General features: G+C 47.8%; 1 pseudogene; it reads left to right on the plus strand.

Annotated features, from left to right (window-relative positions):
• Positions 1-19,869, plus strand: part of LOC119361030 — a 27,910-nt pseudogene that overhangs the window by 7,118 nt on the left and 923 nt on the right.

Here is a 19,869-nt window from a genome sequence, read left to right on the forward strand (position 1 = left end):
TCTCGAGGACTTGCGGCAAGGGCTAAGAATGCCCGGCCACGCCTCGTAATTATCTCACGGGCACCTTCCAGGTCAACCCGTCTCCACATCACTTTCCACGTAACAGTTGTAAAGTCCAAGTATCCGTGTGTCCAAACATCAAGAGGAAAACCCAAGGAATCACCCTCGGTGGGTACCACTCAATGTAATCATCAAGGTGAACGTAGAGGAATCACCCTCGAGGTTCACACTTGAGGGGTTGCACGACAGAGCCGTATCGGAAGTGGTTAAGGAGGAAATCACCCTCGATGACCACGACCGAATAGCTACACTACAGGTTAACATCAGAAGTGCTGTAGAGGTCTCACCCTCGGCACTCGACAGTAACCCAGCAGTGTCGAGCAACTAAGGGGAAAGTGATGTGCGGTGCCGGGGCCTGGTCTTCAATCCCGTTGAACGGGTCTTCAATGATGAAGCAGGGGCAACAAGGACAAGGTGGGGGTCACTGATGGATCACTAACCAACCTATACTAAGCAGATTAGGATAAGCAGGTAAGGTACAATAACAGGTACAAAAGCAGGCTATGCATCAGAATAGGAGCATACAATAACAGTAGCAAAATCTAATGCAAGCATGAGAGAATGGAATGGGCGATATCGGGATGATCAAAGGGGGGGCTTGCCTGGTTGATCTGGCAAGGAGGGGTCGTTGTCGACGACGTAGTCGATCACCGGGGCATCAGCGGCCTCGGGGTCTACCGGAGAGAAGAGGGGGAAGAAACAGTAAATACATAGCAAACAGAGGTAACACTAAGCATGACATGACGATACGTAGCGCTAAGCGTGCTCTAACGCGGTCCTAGACGTTATAGGTGAAGGGGGAAATCAACCGGGAAGGTGTTCCCGGTTCCGGACCTGTGTCAGACAGATGACCGGAGGGGGAAAGTTCCATGTTCAGCATGCTAGGGGCATGTGACAGATGAACGGACCGCATATTCGGATTCGTTGGATTTTTCTGAGCAACTTTCATATAGAAAACATTTTCATCCGAGTTACGGTTTAAAAGTTACGGATTTTCAAAGTTTAAACCAATTTCTGAATTATTTTAAAAGCATAAAAGGTTTATTGCGCCAGTAGTGACGTCAGCATTGCGTCAGCTCTGCTGACCAGTCAAACTGACAGGTGGGACCCACCTGTCAGCCTCTCTGTCTAACAGAGGCTTAACTAAGCTAACAGGGTTAGTTAGGGGGCGTGGGCCCCAGCAGTCAGTGACTGGTTAGGTTAACTAATTAGTTTTATTTATAAAACCGGTTTAGTTAATCTAATTACGTGGTGGGGCCCGCACGTCAGTGTCACAGAGAAGCCCAGTCAGCATGTTGACTGGTCAAACCAGTCAACAGGGTCCCGTGGGGCCCAGCGTCAGTGACTCAGGTGATGGGGCCCACGCATCCATGTTGGTGGCTGCGCCGGGGAGGGCTCCGGCGACCAAGGCGACGGCGGCGCCTCGCCGGAGTTGGCCGGAGCCGCGCTACAGGGGGCCTCCGGACCTACGGCTTGGACCTAAGGGCGCGGCCCGGCACCGCGCATACGATGGTGATGATGACTGGCGTCGGGGACGACCGGAGCATCGCCGGCGACGGAAAAGGCGGCGACGACCTCCGGGCGTGTGATGGCGAAGGCGAAGCAGCGTGCTACGGAACGAAAGGAAGGGCTGGGGAGGATCCCCGTGGTGCGGCGAGTCCAACGGGCTTGAGCCCGTGACCAAAAGGTCACCGGAGTCTCGCCGGCGACGAGCTCCGCGGCGCTGCGTTCGGGCGCACGTGGGGAAGCAGCTAGGGGGCGCGCCAAGTAGGCAAGGAGAGGGAGAAGGTAGGAGAGCTCACCGGGGAGGCACAAGGTGGCCCGGTGTAAGATTAGTAGCAGCAGCAGTTGCCGGAGACGACGGAGTTCGCCGGCGACAGGGGCGAAAGGGGGCGGCTCGATCCGCACCCCGCAGTGGCTCCCAGCTCGCGCTCACGGACGGGGACGGGGTAGACGACGACGGCAGAGACGATGGGCACGATGGCGAGGCGAACGGCGCTCGATGGCCGCGAGGACGGGCGAGGCACGGCGGCGACCGCGTCAGACTCCTCTCCAGAACGAAGGAGTGGGAGAGGGAGAGGCGGAGAGGGCGAGGGGAGTTCGAGGCGTGGGTGGAGGTAGGTGAGGAGGAGGTCGAGGCGTCGAGGGGAGGGGCCCTTATCCACCCGCGGCGTTGCCGGCGAGGTGGTCGGGCGGCGACGCGCCACTATAGCGGTGCGCACCGGGGGAACAGGAGGGAGGGGAGAGCGATGCGGGGAGCTGGGCCGGCCAGGCTGGTGAGGTGGGCCGGCCTGCTGGGATGGGCCGAAGCCCAAGGGGAGGCCAGGGGCTCTCCCACCCCTTCTTCTTTCCTTTTTTTTTCTTTTCCAGCAGCTTTTGCATTTTTCTTTTGCCACAATTGACTTTGCAAAATTATGCCACTGGCCAAAACAAACTCAAAGAATTAAAGTGCACTGCCAAAAAAAAGATTGTGAGGCTTTAGAAATAGTTTGCCATTTTCATAAATTAAAAAGGCATTTAATTTATTTCTTAGGCCACTGTTTGGAGTAGCTTAGTCCACTCAAACCTTTTTGCAAAAATGTTGGTTCACCACCAAAATTAGTTGTGGATTATTCTGCACATGATGAACATTTTTGTTTTCATGTCTGAGTATTTTGAATTTTAGACAAAATTTGAATTTGAATTCAACTGGAATGTGAAAGAACATGAGACAATAATGATCAGGCACATGTTTAGCAAAAAGATTAACTTAACCCCAGGGGTTACTATAGCATCATTACACCGGGGTGTTACAACTCTCCTCCTCTAAAAAGAAATTCTCGTCCCGAGAATTAAGAGGTAGAAGGGAAGAGATCGGGGTATTCAGCCCGGAGGTTATCTTCGCGTTCCCAAGTGGCTTCCTCTTTAGTATGATTCGACCATTGCACCTTGAGGAACTTAGTAACCTTCTGGCGGGTTCGACGTTCAGCTTCTTCAAGAATGCAGATCGGATGCTCCTTGTATGTGAGATCATCTTGAATTTCAATCAATTCCGGATCCACTTCACGTTCCGGATCCTTGAAGCATCGACGAAGTTGCGACACATGGAAGACGTCATGAACGTGAGAGAACTGAGGTGGCAACTCCAGTTGATAAGCCACCAGTCCACGATGGGCGAGAATACGGAAGGGACCAATGTAGCGAGGAGCTAACTTTCCCTTGACTCCGAACCGATGAGTGCCTCTCAAAGGAGTGACACGCAGATAAGCTTGTTCACCAGGTTGATAAGTTGAACCCCAGTGTTTCCGGTCATAGTTGCTCTTCCGGCGGGATTGGGCCGCCTTGAGATTATCCCGGACAATGCGAACCTGCTCTTCAGCTTGTTGAATAATGTCCGGACCAATGAGTGCTCGTTCCCCAGTTTCTGACCAATTCAGAGGGGTTCGGCACTTACGTCCATAAAGCACTTCAAAGGGTGCCATCTTCAAGCTGGCTTGATAGCTGTTGTTATAAGAGAACTCCGCATAAGGGAGAGATTCTTCCCACTTCTTGCCGAAAGAAATAACACAAGCTCGAAGCATGTCTTCAAGAATTTGATTGACTCGCTCGACTTGGCCTTGGGATTGGGGATGATAAGCAGTGCTCCAGATAATATGAGTTCCCATTGCCTCTTGGAAACTATTCCAGAACTTAGAAGTGAAAATACTGCCGCGGTCTGAACTGATCTCCTTCGGAATGCCGTGGAGTGACACAATTCGGGAGATATACAAGGTTGCCAATTGACTAGCAGTGATAGTCTCCTTGACTGGCAGAAAGTGAGCAACCTTCGAGAATTGGTCGATGACGACAAAGATAGCATCGTTACCTTTCTGAGACTTGGGAAGGCCAGTGACGAAGTCCATTTGGATCTTATCCCACTTCCATTCAGGAATCGGAAGCGGTTGTAGAAGTCCAGCCGGTTTTTGATGTTCTGCTTTGACGCGACGACAAACGTCACATTCTTCAATATATCGAGCAACGTCTTGCTTCATCTTAGACCACCAGTACTTCTGACGGATGTCAAGATACATCTTGGTACTTCCCGGATGAATAGAGAGAGGGGTGTCATGCGCTTCTTTCATCACCTTCTCTGTCATAAGCTCGAACCGGGGTACGACAATGCGATCTCTGAAGTATAAGGTTCCATCTTCACCAAGTGAGAAATCTCTGGATTTCTCTAAGGCAAGATCCTTTTTCATCAGATCAACATGAGCATCTTTGGCTTGAGCAGACTTGATTGCTTTCAGAAGAGTTGGTTCCAAAACAAGGTTATTCAGAGAACCCTGTGGAACTAGTTGAAGGTTCAGCTTGCATAGCTCTTCATAAAGGCGGGGTTGAGCTTTGTAGACCTAGTGATTATTGCAATAAGACTTTCGGCTTAGGGCATCGACCATTACATTAGCCTTGCCAGGTGTATAAGATATACCGCAGTTGTAGTCAGCAATAGCTTCCATCCATCGCTGCTGACGGAGGTTCAGATCTGGCTGAGTAAACAGGTACTTCAGACTCTGATGATCAGTGAAGATCTCACAACGATTACCGAGAAGGTATTGTCGCCATAGCTTCAATGCAAAGATAACCGCTGCAAGCTCAAGGTCATGAACCGGGTAGTTTTCTTCGTGAGGACGCACTTGACGGGAGGCATAGGCAATCACCCTGCGCTCTTGCATTAGAACACAACCTAATCCTTGACGTGAAGCGTCACAATAGATGACAAAGTCCTTGCGAGAATCAGGGGGAGCAAGCACTGGGGCAGAAGTCAGTTTATCCTTGAGTGCCTGGAAACTTTCCTGACATTTGTCTGTCCAATCGAACTTAACGCCTTTGTGAAGCAGATTAGTCAGTGGCTTGGCGATCTTGGAGAAGTTCTCGACAAAGCGGCGACAATAGCTGGCCAGTCCGAGAAAGCTTCTGACTTGCTTGACAGTCTTTGGAGGGGTCCAGTCAAGAATAGCCTGAACGCGCTCTGGGTTGACGGCAATACCATCCTTGGAGATAACATGACCAAGGTAGGTGACTTCGGGTAACCAGAATTCACACTTGGAATACTTGGCATAAAGTTGATGCTCTCGAAGCTTCTCCAGAACAAGACGAAGATGTTCAGCATGTTCTTCTTTATTCTTCGAATATACCAGTATATCATCCAGATAGACTACGACGAACTTGTCGAGGTAATCCATGAATATATAGTTCATCAGACGAGAGAATGTAGCTGGAGCATTGGTTAAACCGAATGACATGACGGTGTACTCGTAAGAACCATAACGAGTCACAAATGCGGTCTTTGGAATATCCTCTTCACGAACACGGATCTGGTGGTAACCCAACCTCAAGTCGAGTTTACAGAATATCGATGAACCAGCCAGTTGATCATACAGATCATTGATCCGAGGAAGGGGATATTTGTTTTGAATTGTAGCTTGGTTGATAGGACGATAGTCTTGGACCAAACGGTTCGTACCGTCCTTCTTCTTGACGAAGAGAGAAGGTGCTCCCCAAGCAGAGGAACTTGGACGAATGAAACCCTTGTGAAGAGATTTGTCGATTTCCTCCTTAAGCTCAAGGAGTTCATGAGGTGGCATCTTGTAGGGTCGTTTTGCAATAGGAACGGTGCCTGGTTTCAAGTCGATGACGAACTCGACAGCCCGGGCAGGGGGTATTCCTGGAAGTTCTTCTGGAAATACGTCTTGGAAGTTGCGAACGACTGGAATCTTTTCAATTCCCTCAAGAGGTGCCGCGTTCAACGCATTCAAAGCATAAAGTCGTGCTTCAGCGTTTTGAACAAGCTGAGCATGGTAGCTTACTATCTCATCGGAAGGATGTAGGAGGTGAACGACCTTGGTGGCGCAAACGATAGAGGTAGTATGCGCTTTCAACCATTCCATTCCCAGAATGAGGTCAATATTGGAAGAATCAAGAATAATGGGAGAAACACGAAATTCCAACCCTTCAATTTCAACGGGGACGTCGCGACCAATCATGGTAGTTCGACACTGACCCGCAGGGGTGCGTACCACTATCGGAGTGTTCATGGGCTCGCAACAAATGTCATGTGCGTAAGCAAAATTTTCTGACATGAATGAATGTGATGCTCCTGAATCGAATAAAACAGAAGCCGGTACTGAATTAACAAGAAGAGTACCCATCACAGTGGCAGGCTGGTCTTGAGCTTCATTCAGATCAACATTATTAGCCTGACCATGACCATAAGGTCTGGCATTATTGTTATGGGGCTGATTGTTACGGCCAGTTGAAGGTAGAGCCAGCTGGCTCTTTTTCTGAGTGCACTCTTTAGCAAGGTGGCCGGGGCGGCCACATCTGAAGCACAGACCATCATTGGGATCGGGAGCAGGAGCTTGGGATGGTACATCTCGAAGAGGCTGCCTCTCCGGTGGAGGAGGCAGACGAGATGCAGCATAGGACTGTCTTGGTGTAGGTGCAGTTGGACGATACATGCTGTGGGGAATCCATATCCGACGCTTCTGCGCTGACGGGCCCGAAGATGGGCCAGCGTCACGGCTACGCCTGAGGGATCCCTGGTGTTCCTGAAGACCAGTCTCAACCTGAATAGCCTTGTTCACCAAGGTGGCGAAGTCGGCAAAGTCATGAATGAGCAGTGCTAGCTTGATATCTGGGTGAAGTCCATCACGAAACTTTTCTTGCTTACGAGCATCAGTTGCAATGTCTTCTTCAGCATAACGTCACAAGTCCAGAAATTCCCGTTGATAAGCATCTACAGTCTTGTTGCCTTGGTTGAGGTTGCGGAACTCTCGCTTCTTCCTGTCCATGGTTCCCTGAGGAATGAAACGGGCACGGAAGGCAGCTTGGAAATCCGGCCAAGTAATGACCGTTCCAGCAGGTAGGGTACGCCTGTGGCTGTCCCACCATTGAGCAGCAGGACCCTTCAGAAAGAAAGATGCGAAGGTGACATAGTTGGCAGGGGCAACACTAGCAGACTCCATTTCATATGTGATGTCGCGGAGCCAGTCATCAGCATCAAGGGGTTGAGTTGAGCTGCGGTAGATAGATGGGTTGAGGCGCATGAAGTCCTGCAGAGTTACTCGGGTTGGATGTTGATTCATGTTCGGACGAGGAAACTGAGCCATCATTCCTTCCATGAACTGGCGAGTTAACTCAAACTGTTGCCTCATTCCAGTAAAGAATTCAGGCGGTGGTGGGTCGTTGGCACCACAGCCACGACCAGCGGGTCTAACCATCCTGCTAACATGTAACAGGGGTAGTTCAGCATTTAGCATTTGCAAAGGCAAGGATCATTCATGATGAAAACATGCATAATGAAGGAGGTACGATGGATTCCACTCCGTAGTCAACACGACAGGGTGTGCACTACTCAAAAAGCTATTCTAAGGAATAACTATGGCTTCATCCAACTTTGGGGTGAATGTGGTCACGGGATCCTAATGTTAGTAAATTCATTTAACCCGAGTAGAAGAGAGTTCAGAGTCCCAGAGTATAGACGAGGAGTAAAAGATGCTAATACCACCCATATGGCGACGTGGGCCCGTAAGCCACACAGCCAAGTTAGTAAAACAGTTTTGGACGACTAGACTCAACTTCGGCCAAGGAGTTGGAAAGGGGGCTACCTACAGGCAGTCGGCTCTGATACCAACTTGTGACGCCCTCGATTCAATCGTACACTAATCATACACGCAAATGTGTACGATCAAGATCAAGGACTCACGGGAAGATATCACAACACAACTCTAGACACAAATTAAAATAATACAAGCTTTATATTACAAGCCAGGGGCCTCGAGGGCTCGAATACATAAGCTCGAAAACAAAAGAGTCAGCGGAAGCAACAATATCTGAGCACAAACATGAGTTAGACAAGTTTGCCTTAAGAAGGCTAGCACAAAACAAAAACGATCGAAAAGGCAAGGCCTCCTGCCTGGGAGCCTCCTAACTACTCTTGGTCGTCGGCGTCCGTCACGTGGTAGTAGGCACCCTCGGGGTAGCAGCAGTCGTCAAAGGTGGCATCTGGCTCCTGGACTCCACCATCTGGTTGCAACAACCAGAAAGAAGAAAGAAGGGGGAAAAGGGGGAGCAAAGCAACCGTGAGTACTCATCCAAAGTACTCGCAAGCAAGGATCTACACTACATATGCAACATTATCAAAGGAAGGTTGTATATGTGGACTGGGCTGCAGAAATGCCAGAATAAAGAGAAGGTCTAATCCTATCGAAGACTAGCATCTTCTGGAAACCACCATCTTGCAGCAAACAAGAGGGAGTAGAGTAGCATAAAGTAAAGCGGTAGTAGTGTTATCAACCTCGGCCAGAGATCCTTTCTCGACTCCCTGCGAGAAAGCAATCCCAGAGCCATACTATCCAGTTATCATCACAATCAAATCCTCATCACCATCCAGTTCTCATCACAAGTATCCAGTTCTAGTTGTATCGATCGGGATACAACTCCAAGTGTCCGTTACCGTAGGACAGGCTATCGATAGATGTTTTCTTCCCTGCAGGGGTGCACCAACTTACCCACCACGCTCGATTGACTCCGGCCGGACACACTTTCCAGGGTCATGCCCGGCCTCGGCCAAACAATACGCCGCAACCCGACCTAGACTTAACAGAGAGGTCAGCACGCCGGACTAAACCTATGCCCCCAGGGGTCATGGGCCATCTCCCCGGGAACTCCTGCACGTTGCGTGGGCGGCCGGTGAGCAGACCTAGCTACCTCCCTAAAAAGGCAGGAGCTTACCAGTCCAACCCGGCGCGCGCCGCTCCGTCGCTGACGTCTATTAAGCTTCGGCTGATGTACACGACGCAGAACGCCCATACTATGCCCACGTGATGGTTAGTGCTATCAGGCCAGAGGCCCCTCGGATCAAATATCCAAATCGTAGTGGATTAGGAACGTGCGGTAACAAGCAGAGACTCACGAAAGATGCGACCCCGTTGCCCCATCTCGAGGACTTGCGGCAAGGGCTAAGAATGCCCGGCCACGCCTCGTAATTATCTCACGGGCACCTTCCAGGTCAACCCGTCTCCACATCACTTTCCACGTAACAGTTGTAAAGTCCAAGTATCCGTGTGTCCAAACATCAAGAGGAAAACCCAAGGAATCACCCTCGGTGGGTACCACTCAATGTAATCATCAAGGTGAACGTAGAGGAATCACCCTCGAGGTTCACACTTGAGGGGTTGCACGACAGAGCCGTATCGGAAGTGGTTAAGGAGGAAATCACCCTCGATGACCACGACCGAATAGCTACACTACAGGTTAACATCAGAAGTGCTGTAGAGGTCTCACCCTCGGCACTCGACAGTAACCCAGCAGTGTCGAGCAACTAAGGGGAAAGTGATGTGCGGTGCCGGGGCCTGGTCTTCAATCCCGTTGAACGGGTCTTCAATGATGAAGCAGGGGCAACAAGGACAAGGTGGGGGTCACTGATGGATCACTAACCAACCTATACTAAGCAGATTAGGATAAGCAGGTAAGGTACAATAACAGGTACAAAAGCAGGCTATGCATCAGAATAGGAGCATACAATAACAGTAGCAAAATCTAATGCAAGCATGAGAGAATGGAATGGGCGATATCGGGATGATCAAAGGGGGGGCTTGCCTGGTTGATCTGGCAAGAAGGGGTCGTTGTCGACGACGTAGTCGATCACCGGGGCATCAGCGGCCTCGGGGTCTACCGGAGAGAAGAGGGGGAAGAAACAGTAAATACATAGCAAACAGAGGTAACACTAAGCATGACATGACGATACGTAGCGCTAAGCGTGCTCTAACGCGGTCCTAGACGTTATAGGTGAAGGGGGAAATCAACCGGGAAGGTGTTCCCGGTTCCGGACCTGTGTCAGACAGATGACCGGAGGGGGAAAGTTCCATGTTCAGCATGCTAGGGGCATGTGACAGATGAACGGACCGCATATTCGGATTCGTTGGATTTTTCTGAGCAACTTTCATATAGAAAACATTTTCATCCGAGTTATGGTTTAAAAGTTACGGATTTTCAAAGTTTAAACCAATTTCTGAATTATTTTAAAAGCATAAAAGGTTTATTGCGCCAGTAGTGACGTCAGCATTGCGTCAGCTCTGCTGACCAGTCAAACTGGCAGGTGGGACCCACCTGTCAGCCTCTCTGTCTAACAGAGGCTTAACTAAGCTAACAGGGTTAGTTAGGGGGCGTGGGCCCCAGCAGTCAGTGACTGGTTAGGTTAACTAATTAGTTTTATTTATAAAACCGGTTTAGTTAATCTAATTACGTGGTGGGGCCCGCACGTCAGTGTCACAGAGAAGCCCAGTCAGCATGTTGACTGGTCAAACCAGTCAACAGGGTCCCGTGGGGCCCAGCGTCAGTGACTCAGGTGATGGGGCCCACGCATCCATGTTGGTGGCTGCGCCGGGGAGGGCTCCGGCGACCAAGGCGACGGTGGCGCCTCGCCGGAGTTTGCCGGAGCCGCGCTACAGGGGGCCTCCGGACCTACGGCTTGGACCTAAGGGCGCGGCCCGGCACCGCGCATACGATGGTGACGATAACTGGCGTCGGGGACGACCGGAGCATCGCCGGCGACGGAAAAGGCGGCGACGACCTTCGGGCGTGTGATGGCGAAGGCGAAGCAGCGTGCTACGGAACGAAAGGAAGGGCTGGGGAGGATCCCCGTGGTGCGGCGAGTCCAACGGGCTTGAGCCCGTGTCCAAAAGGTCACCGGAGTCTCGCCGGTGACGAGCTCCGCGGCGCTGCGTTCGGGCGCACGTGGGGAAGCAGCTAGGGGGCGCGCCAAGTAGGCAAGGAGAGGGAGAAGGTAGGAGAGCTCACCGGGGAGGCACAAGGTGGCCCGGTGTAAGATTAGTAGCAGCAGCAGTTACCGGAGACGACGGAGTTCGCCGGCGACAGGGGCGAAAGGGGGCGGCTCGATCCGCACCCCGCAGTGGCTCCCGGCTCGCGCTCACGGACGGGGATGGGGTAGACGACGACGACAGAGACGATGGGCACGATGGCGAGGCGAACGGCGCTCGATGGCCGCGAGGACGGGCGAGGCACGACGGCGACCGCGTCGGACTCCTCTCCAGAACGAAGGAGTGGGAGAGGGAGAGGCGGAGAGGGCGAGGGGGGTTCGAGGCGTGGGTGGAGGTAGGTGAGGAGGAGGTCGAGGCGTCGAGGGGAGGGGCCCTTATCCACCCGCGGCGTTGCCGGCGAGGTGGTCGGGCGGCGACGCGCCACTGTAGCGGTGCGCACCGAGGGAACAGGAGGGAGGGGAGAGCGATGCGGGGAGCTGGGCCGGCCAGGCTGGTGAGGTGGGCCGGCCTGCTGGGATGGGCCGAAGCCCAAGGGGAGGCCAGGGGCTCTCCCACCCCTTCTTCTTTCCTTTTTTTTTGTTTTTCTTTTCCAGCAGCTTTTGCATTTTTCTTTTGCCACAATTGACTTTGCAAAATTATGCCACTGGCCAAAACAAACTCAAAGAATTAAAGTGCACTGCCAAAAAAAAGATTGTGAGGCTTTAGAAATAGTTTGCCATTTTCATAAATTAAAAAGGCATTTAATTTATTTCTTAGGCCACTGTTTGGAGTAGCTTAGTCCACTCAAACCTTTTTGCAAAAATGTTGGTTCATCACCAAAATTAGTTGTGGATTATTCTGCACATGATGAACATTTTTGTTTTCATGTCTGAGCATTTTTAATTTCAGACAAAATTTGAATTTGAATTCAACTGGAATGTGAAAGAACATGAGACAATAATGATCAGGCACATGTTTAGCAAAAAGATTAACTTAACCCCAGGGGTTACTGTAGCATCATTACACCGGGGTGTTACAAAGGTTGAATGCAAGAGGAGAAAGCATGAATAGATACTTGTTACCGAGATATCATTGGAAGTATGTAGTAGATACCAATTGAAGGTAGATAGTAGTTCATTGATCATCCTAGCTTGACTCCAATATGCACATGGTGACAACACCTTCCTTGTGAGTGAGCCGAGCATCCAATGCATCTCCAAATGTTCCTAGAAGAACAACACAAACTAAACGGTACCCAAACTCATCGGGACCAAATAGTTAGAAACACCAATACATAGGACAAACTCCACATAAATATGTGCATATAGATATGAAAATGAATTTCATGCACATCTCATCCAAATTGAGACTAGGTGGAGTTTCCCTTCTATATGAGTCAAAGAAAGAAAGCATGCCAAATGAAATACATGAAGTAAACATGCATGCTCAAGACTTTCAAAACCCGAAACCTAAACAGAAAGAAATGCCAAGTGAAAAGGATACCAAATGGAGAAATCATCACTTGGAAGATATCATCAAAAATACATCAAGGAATGAGATATCCATTGATACACACTAAACTAAAGATGTCAAACTCCCAAAGAGAGGATGGTTCCAAACAAACCAAGCTCTCAACAAAGTTTCATGATGGCACAAAGTACCAAAAAGAAATGGCTTGCCTTCCACCAAAACACACTTGATAAGGATCACAGTAAGAGTGTTCTAAAGAAAATAGGATAGCTCCCCCACGAGTTGTGCATTATATGGCATTTTCATTTGAATACAAAATGCACAAGGTGGGATCACTACTTTCACTATATCTAGAAAACACTAGACAAGAACAAGAAATAAACAAGATCCACAAGTGGTAGGGAAGACACCGGGAGTTGACACAAACCTTGGCAAGAGAAAAAGAAAAACAAAAGCCAAAGTAAAGATGATCAACAAATTCTACCACACATAAGTGACTACCAACTGTCAAAAGACAAGAAGTATTTGGAAATAATTCCCGGTGGTAGATAGCAAGGATGTCCAACATCATCTTCACAACAAACACAAGCAAATTGCAACTTGTAGAGCTAACATGCCACCTAGGAACAAGATAATCTACAATATCAATTCTAGGTGATAATATCTCAAATGTACACATTTTCTAGGCTTGTAATATGCACTTAGCATATTACTCCCCCATAATGTGATACCAATAAGAACTTAACAAGAGGCAATAAGAGGAACAAACAAGATATAATTAATGGACTATCTAGAATTTGAATTTCTCATGAGAGATATACCACCTAGCGACTAGATAATCTTGTAATATCAATACTAGATGGTATTCCTCATGTACACACATTTATAGGATTGTGAGGTGCACAAAGCACATCACTCCCCCAAAATGGGATGTTCCATTGATCTCTCACACGAGCCAACTAGGATACAAATAGGAAGCAAAAAGGCTCAACGCACGACGCACACGTACATGATGTGCAAACCAACACACACATACTTGATTGCTCAAGATAAGCAAGTTGGAAGCGCAACATATACAAACACATGCAAGGAACAAAACCAAAACATGCAAGGGGGCAAGTAACTTTCAAGGTAAACAATTTAAGTACAAGTTACCGCAAGGAGGTACATTGAATATAAGATAGAAACTTGATAATCCAATTGACTTGGCTTGAGACAAAGAGAATGATGAAGTCCCCTTAATTCTTCATAATGTAGCCAAGTCTCCAACGCCCTCCAACAACACCTATTGATCAAGTTTGAGCTTGTTGGTCCCCAACCAAGTTGGGTCCTAAGAGGTTAGTCACAATAGGTTTGGGTACCCAAATGGTTCTTTGCTTGACACCACTTTGAGTACCAACAAACTTGGCAAACACATTGCCAACCTTATCCTTACCAAGAGAATAGATATCATCAATAATAATTGGGTTGGATAAGTTACCACTAGTGCATGAAGAAGCGACGTGGCCTTTCTCACGACATAAGTAGCAACGTCTACTCTTCACTTTCTTCTCACTTGATTTCTCAATTTGAGAAGCATTAACTTGAGTCTTCTTGGGAAGAGGCCTTTCTTCAACTTGAGGTTGAGCATGTGATTGAACTTGTGCCATCTTCCCTTGTTGCTTGACACTAATGGCCTTCTTCTTCAATGGGCAAGATCTAACATGATGCCCTTCTATTTTGCACTTGAAGCAAACAATCTTGGCCGAATTCTTGACTTATTATTGGCCCTTCTTTTTGTTAAACTTGGACTTCTTCTTCTTATTGGAGTTGAATCCAAGTCCACCTTTGTCATTGGGGGATTTTTGCACACTCAAGATATTGTTGAGTGTGGATTTCCCTTCATGACACTTTTCCAAGTCTTTCTTCAAAGAAGTGACTTGGGCCTTGAGCTCTTTGATTTCCTCTACACGGTTAGTCTCAACACAAGTACTAGAGGAAGTATAAGCTTCATCGTTAGAGCAACAAGGCAAGGAAAGCAATTCATCACAAGATGTACCAACATTGTGAGTAGATGAATTACAAGGACTAGCACATGACAATATACTATTTTGACTAGAAGTAGTGCTAGTACCCACATGAGGCTCACTAGATGTTACCTTAGCAATCATGGCCTCATGAGCTATCTTTAGCACACTATGGGATACTAGAAGATCATCATGAGAGCTTGAGAGCTTTTCATGACTTTCTTCCAATTTCCCATAATTGCTAGATAGCACCTCAAGTTGAGCCCGTAGCTCAACATTCTCCTTCAAAATGGATGCTTCACAAGTAATAGAATTAGTAGCACAAGCATCATCATTAACAACAAGAGGAGAAGGCAACTTGGCAAGCTCTTTTAAATAAGAAGCTTCAAGTTGGGCATGAGACTCGGTGAGTTTGATGAGCTCACCCTTGATGACCCTTGAGCCATTTTCGAGGTGCTCAAAATCCACAAGGAGTCTAGCATGAGAAACTTCAAGCTTAGCATTTTTAGTTTTGAAATCGTTGGCCACCTCAAGAGCTCTATCATGAGATTCCCTCACTCTAGATAATTCTAGAGCAAAAGTCTCCTCAAGAGATTCGGAGGTGGTTTGTTCATGTTCAAGAGCTTGAGATAGCTCCGCGATCTCATTTGCGTAATCACACCCATGAGCTTCCATTTTCTCAATGGTGGCCTCGTGCTCCTCTAGATGAGATTCCAACTCCTCAATGTATTTCTTGCCATCAATCGCAATGGACATTATTTCCATGAAGTTGGAACGAGCAATTTTATTTTTATGAAGAGCTTTAAAAATCATTTCCCCCTTAGTTTTTAAGGAGGCAACATTATCATTCTCTTCATCATTATCCTCATCATCATTAGCATCAACATCATCATCAAGAGACATATTGGGGTACAAAGTAGGAGATACCTTTGATGCCTTAGCCATAAGGCAAAAAGCAATAGATGATGATGTAGGATCCCTTGAGGCACCATTAAACCCCACATCTTGTTCCATGGAGTGTTCGGTTTCCTCTACATTGTTAGCACAACAATTCGAGGAAATAGATGCATTTTTATCATGGCAACAAGACATAGCAAGCATATCATCATGAGATTTAGTCAAGCAAATTCTACATGATATGCAAGGACTATCAACACAAGCATGTGAAACATTTGGAGTGCTCGAAGTGTTAAAGCCCAAAGAAGGTGCATTGCAATAATATAGTGATGAAGGATCATCCACAATAAGCATACTATCATCATTGCAATGACCAACACTACTCACCATATCATTACCTTGTGGCAAACCACATGTAGGTGAAGTAGAAGAAGTTGAGAAGACTATACGACCGGAGGTGGAGGGAGAACAATCATCCCCACAAATATTGGACACACCATATTTATCTTGAAGCTTTGTCCACAACTCATGAGCATCCCGAAACGGCATGAGTTGAAAAAGAACTACATTGCTCAAAGCATCGAAAAGCACATTAGAAGCTTGAGCATTGAGATAAGAGTTTTTCTCATCCTCTAAAGATAATCTTTGGGGATCCTTTGGAGGAGAAAAACCCATATCTACAATTCGCTCTAAATTTGGGTCCATGACCCTAAAGAGGTTAAGCATGCGAATTACCCAAACATCAAAACTTGTGCCATCGAAACTAAGAGTGTCAGAGAATCCTAATCCCCTAGTCGACATCTTTACTCTCTAGGCGGTTAAGCCCAACAAAGAGAGACGAGGCTCTGATACCAATTGAAAGATTGTGGATGTCGCCTAGAGGGGGGGTGAATAGGCGTTTTAAAATATTTACGGTTTAGGCTTGAACAAATGCGGAATAAACCTAATGGTTAATTTGTCAAGCACAAAACCTACAACAACTAGGCTCACCTATGTGCACCAACAACTTATGCTAAGCAAGATAAGCAACTATGTGATAGGAAGATATATGACAAGAACAATATGACTATCACAAAGTAAAGTGCATAAGTAAAGGGCTCGGGTAAGAGATAACCGAGGCACGCGGAGACGATGATGTATCCCGAAGTTCACACCCTTGCGGATGCTAATCTCCGTTTGGAGCGGTGTGGAGGCACAATGCTCCCCAAGAAGCCACTAGGGCCACCGTAATCTCCTCACGCCCTTGCACAATGCAAGATGCCGTGATTCCACTAAGGAACCCTTGAGGGCGGTCACCGAACCCGTACAAATGGCAACCCTTGGGGGCGGTCACCGAACCCGTACACTTTGGCAACCCTTGCGGGCGGCCACCGGAACCCGTCAAATTGCTCGGGGCGATCTCCATAACCTAATTGGAGACCCCGACGCTTGCCCGGAGCTTTACACCACAATGATTGAGCTCCGAACACCACCAACCGTCTAGGGCGCCCAAGCACCCAAGAGGAACAAGCTCAAGGGCACCAAGCACCCAAGAGTAATAAGCTTCTCAACTTGTAACTTCCACGTATCACGTGGAGAACTCAAACCGATGCACCAAATGCAATGGCAAGGGCACACGGAGTGCCCAAGTCCTTCTCTCCCAAATCCCACCAAAGCAACTAATGCTAGGGAGGAAAATGAGAGGAAGAACAAGAAGGAGAACACCAAGAACTCCAAGAACTAGATCCAAGGGGTTCCCCTCATATAGAGGAGAAAGTGATTGGTGGAAATGTGGATCTAGATCTCCTCTCTCTTTTCCCTCAAAAACTAGCAAGAATCCATGGAGGGATTGAGAGTTAGCAAGCTCAAAGAAGGTCAACAATGGGGGCAAAAACGAGCTCAAGAGATGGGGAACCATTGGGGAAGAAGACCCCCTTAAATAGGTCCCCACGAATCTGCCCGTTATGTGCAGAATAACATAGGAGCGGTACAACCGCTATGAGCACCGGTACAACCGGTAACAGGCAATAAGCGGTACAACCGGCCCACAACCGCCCAACAACCGCACCACAACAGAAGCTAGTCCGGTGGTAGAGCGGTACATGGCCGGTACAACCTCCGGACCAATTCTGGAGCGGTACAACCACTCCAAACACCGGTTGTACCGGTCAACCGGTACAACCTCTCTATGGGGCGGTACAACCTCTCTATGTAAAACAGGCAATATCAAAACAGCCACAACTTTCGCATACGAGCTCCGAATTCGATGAAACCAAGTTTGTTGGAAAGCTAGCAACAAGGGCTAACACAATATTGATAGAAATATCAATAAGAAGCAAATGATAAAATACCCATAAGAAAATGGTGAGAACCCTTCCTTGGATAAGACCGGTAAAACCTCCAACACCGAAAACATCATAGAAGACGCATGCGAACTCCGTTTTCGATGAACTCGAGCTTGTCATAAAAATGACCATAAGCTCCAAATCTCACAAGGAGAAGAACCAAACAAGAACCAAAAATATGATGCAAGGATGCAATGGTTTGAGCTCTCTACGAACGATACGATCAAGCAACTCATCGAGAGCCCCCCTTGATAGTACGACAATCAATCCTATAACCCGGTCTCCCACAACTACCGTGGGACCGGTAAAATAGAAAACCTATCAAGGGCAAACCTTTGCCTTGCACATGGTCCACTTGAGCTAGATGATGACGATCTTGACTCCCTCAAGTTGGACCACCTTTCTTGATTGCATTGGCTCGAAGAAGACTAGTTGATTGCTCCCCCATACTTCACTATGGGTGAGCCACTCTTCTGCACATCTTCACAAGTCCATTGTCGCCACAATGGACGGCAAGCTTCAAGCATATGATCTCTTCGTGATGATCCTACTTGAACTTGCACACCGCAACCTAACCCCACAAAGAACTCTCACGAAGACCATGGGTTAGTACACAAAGCATAATTGACCATGCTTACCATACCATGGGATCGCTTGATCCCTCTCGGTACATATTCTATGCTTTGTGTGTTGATCAACTTGATTCATTCTTTGACTTAGTCTTGATCAACCTTGAATCTTTCCAACTCTCTTCATTTGGATGATGTCTTGAAGGTAAACATGAATGATCACACAATCTTCTTCTTCAAGACATGCTTGCAATAAGCTCAACACTCACATGACCAATCTTTGGATAATTCCTTAATAGCACCTTGATCAACTCATAAACTCCTTGAAACCAACACATGGAATTCAAGAAAAGCCTATGGACAGATCCTTCAAATATAATTCAAGACAACCATTAGTCCATAGAGATTGTCATCAATTACCAAAACCAAACATGGGGGCACCGCATGTTCTTTCACCAGGAGTGCCCGGCTGCGTACGCGGCGTCGCTGCAGCTGGAGGGGCGCTCGTGCGTTACGACGGCACCAACTTCGTGCGCCGGCCCGACACGACCATGGTGTACCGCAAGTGCATCGCCAACACCAGCGCCGACACCGGCTTCCTCAGGGACCGGGACGCTGTGCTGGGCGTGTTGCAGACCGTCGTCGACGGGTACAAGGTGGGTAGCTCCGGCAGCTGATACGTCTCCAACGTATCTATAATTTTTTATTGCTCCATGCTACTTTATCTACTGTTTTGGACTATATTGGGCTTTATTTTTCACTTTTATATTATTTTTGGGACTAACCTATTAACCGAAGGCCCAGCCCAGAATTGCTGTTTTTTGCCTATTTCAGTGTTTCGAAGAAACGGAATATCAAATGGAGTCCAAACGGAATGAAACCTTCGGGAACGTGATTTTCTCACCGAACATGATCCAGGAGACTTGGACCCTTCTCCAAGGAACAACTGAAGAGGTCACGAGGGTGGGGGGCGCCCCCCCTAGGGCGTGCCCCCTACCTCGTGGGCCCCCTGTTGCTCCACCAACATACTCCTTTCTCCTATATATACCTACGTACCCCCGACAGATCAAATACGGAGCCAAGAACCTAATTCCACAGCCGCAACTTTCTGTATCCACGAGATCCCATCTTGGGGCCTGTTCCGGACCTCCGCTGGAGGGGGCATCTACCATAGAGGGCTTCTACATCAACACCATAGCCCCTCCGATGAAGTGTGAGTAGTTTACTTCAGACCTTCGAGTCCATAGCTAGTAACTAGATGGCTTCTTCTCTCTTTTTGGATCTCAATACAATGTTCTCCCCCTCTCTTGTGGAGATCTATTCGATGTAATCTTCTTTTTGCGGTGTGTTTGTTGAGACCGGTGAATTGTGGGTTTATGATCCAAATTATCTTTGAATAATATTTGAATCTTCTCTAAATTCTTTTATGTGTGATTGAGTTATCTTTGCAAGTCTCTTCGAATTATCCGTTTGGTTTGGCCAACTAGATTGGTAGTTCTTGCAATGGGAGAAGTGTTTAGCTTTGGGTTCAATCTTGCGGTGTCCTTTCCCAGTGACAGCAGGGGCAGCAAGGCACGTATTGTATTGTTGCCATCGAGGATAACAAGATGGTTTTTTATCATATTGCATGAAGTTATCCCTCTACATCATGTCATCTTGCTTATGGCGTTACTCTGTTTTTAACTTAATACTCTAGATGCATGCTGGATAGCGGTCGATGAGTGGAGTAATAGTAGTAGATGCAGAATCGTTTCGATATACTTGTTTT

This window comes from Triticum dicoccoides, chromosome 2B (assembly GCF_002162155.2).
Source record: "Triticum dicoccoides isolate Atlit2015 ecotype Zavitan chromosome 2B, WEW_v2.0, whole genome shotgun sequence".
Lineage (NCBI taxonomy): Eukaryota > Viridiplantae > Streptophyta > Magnoliopsida > Poales > Poaceae > Triticum > Triticum dicoccoides.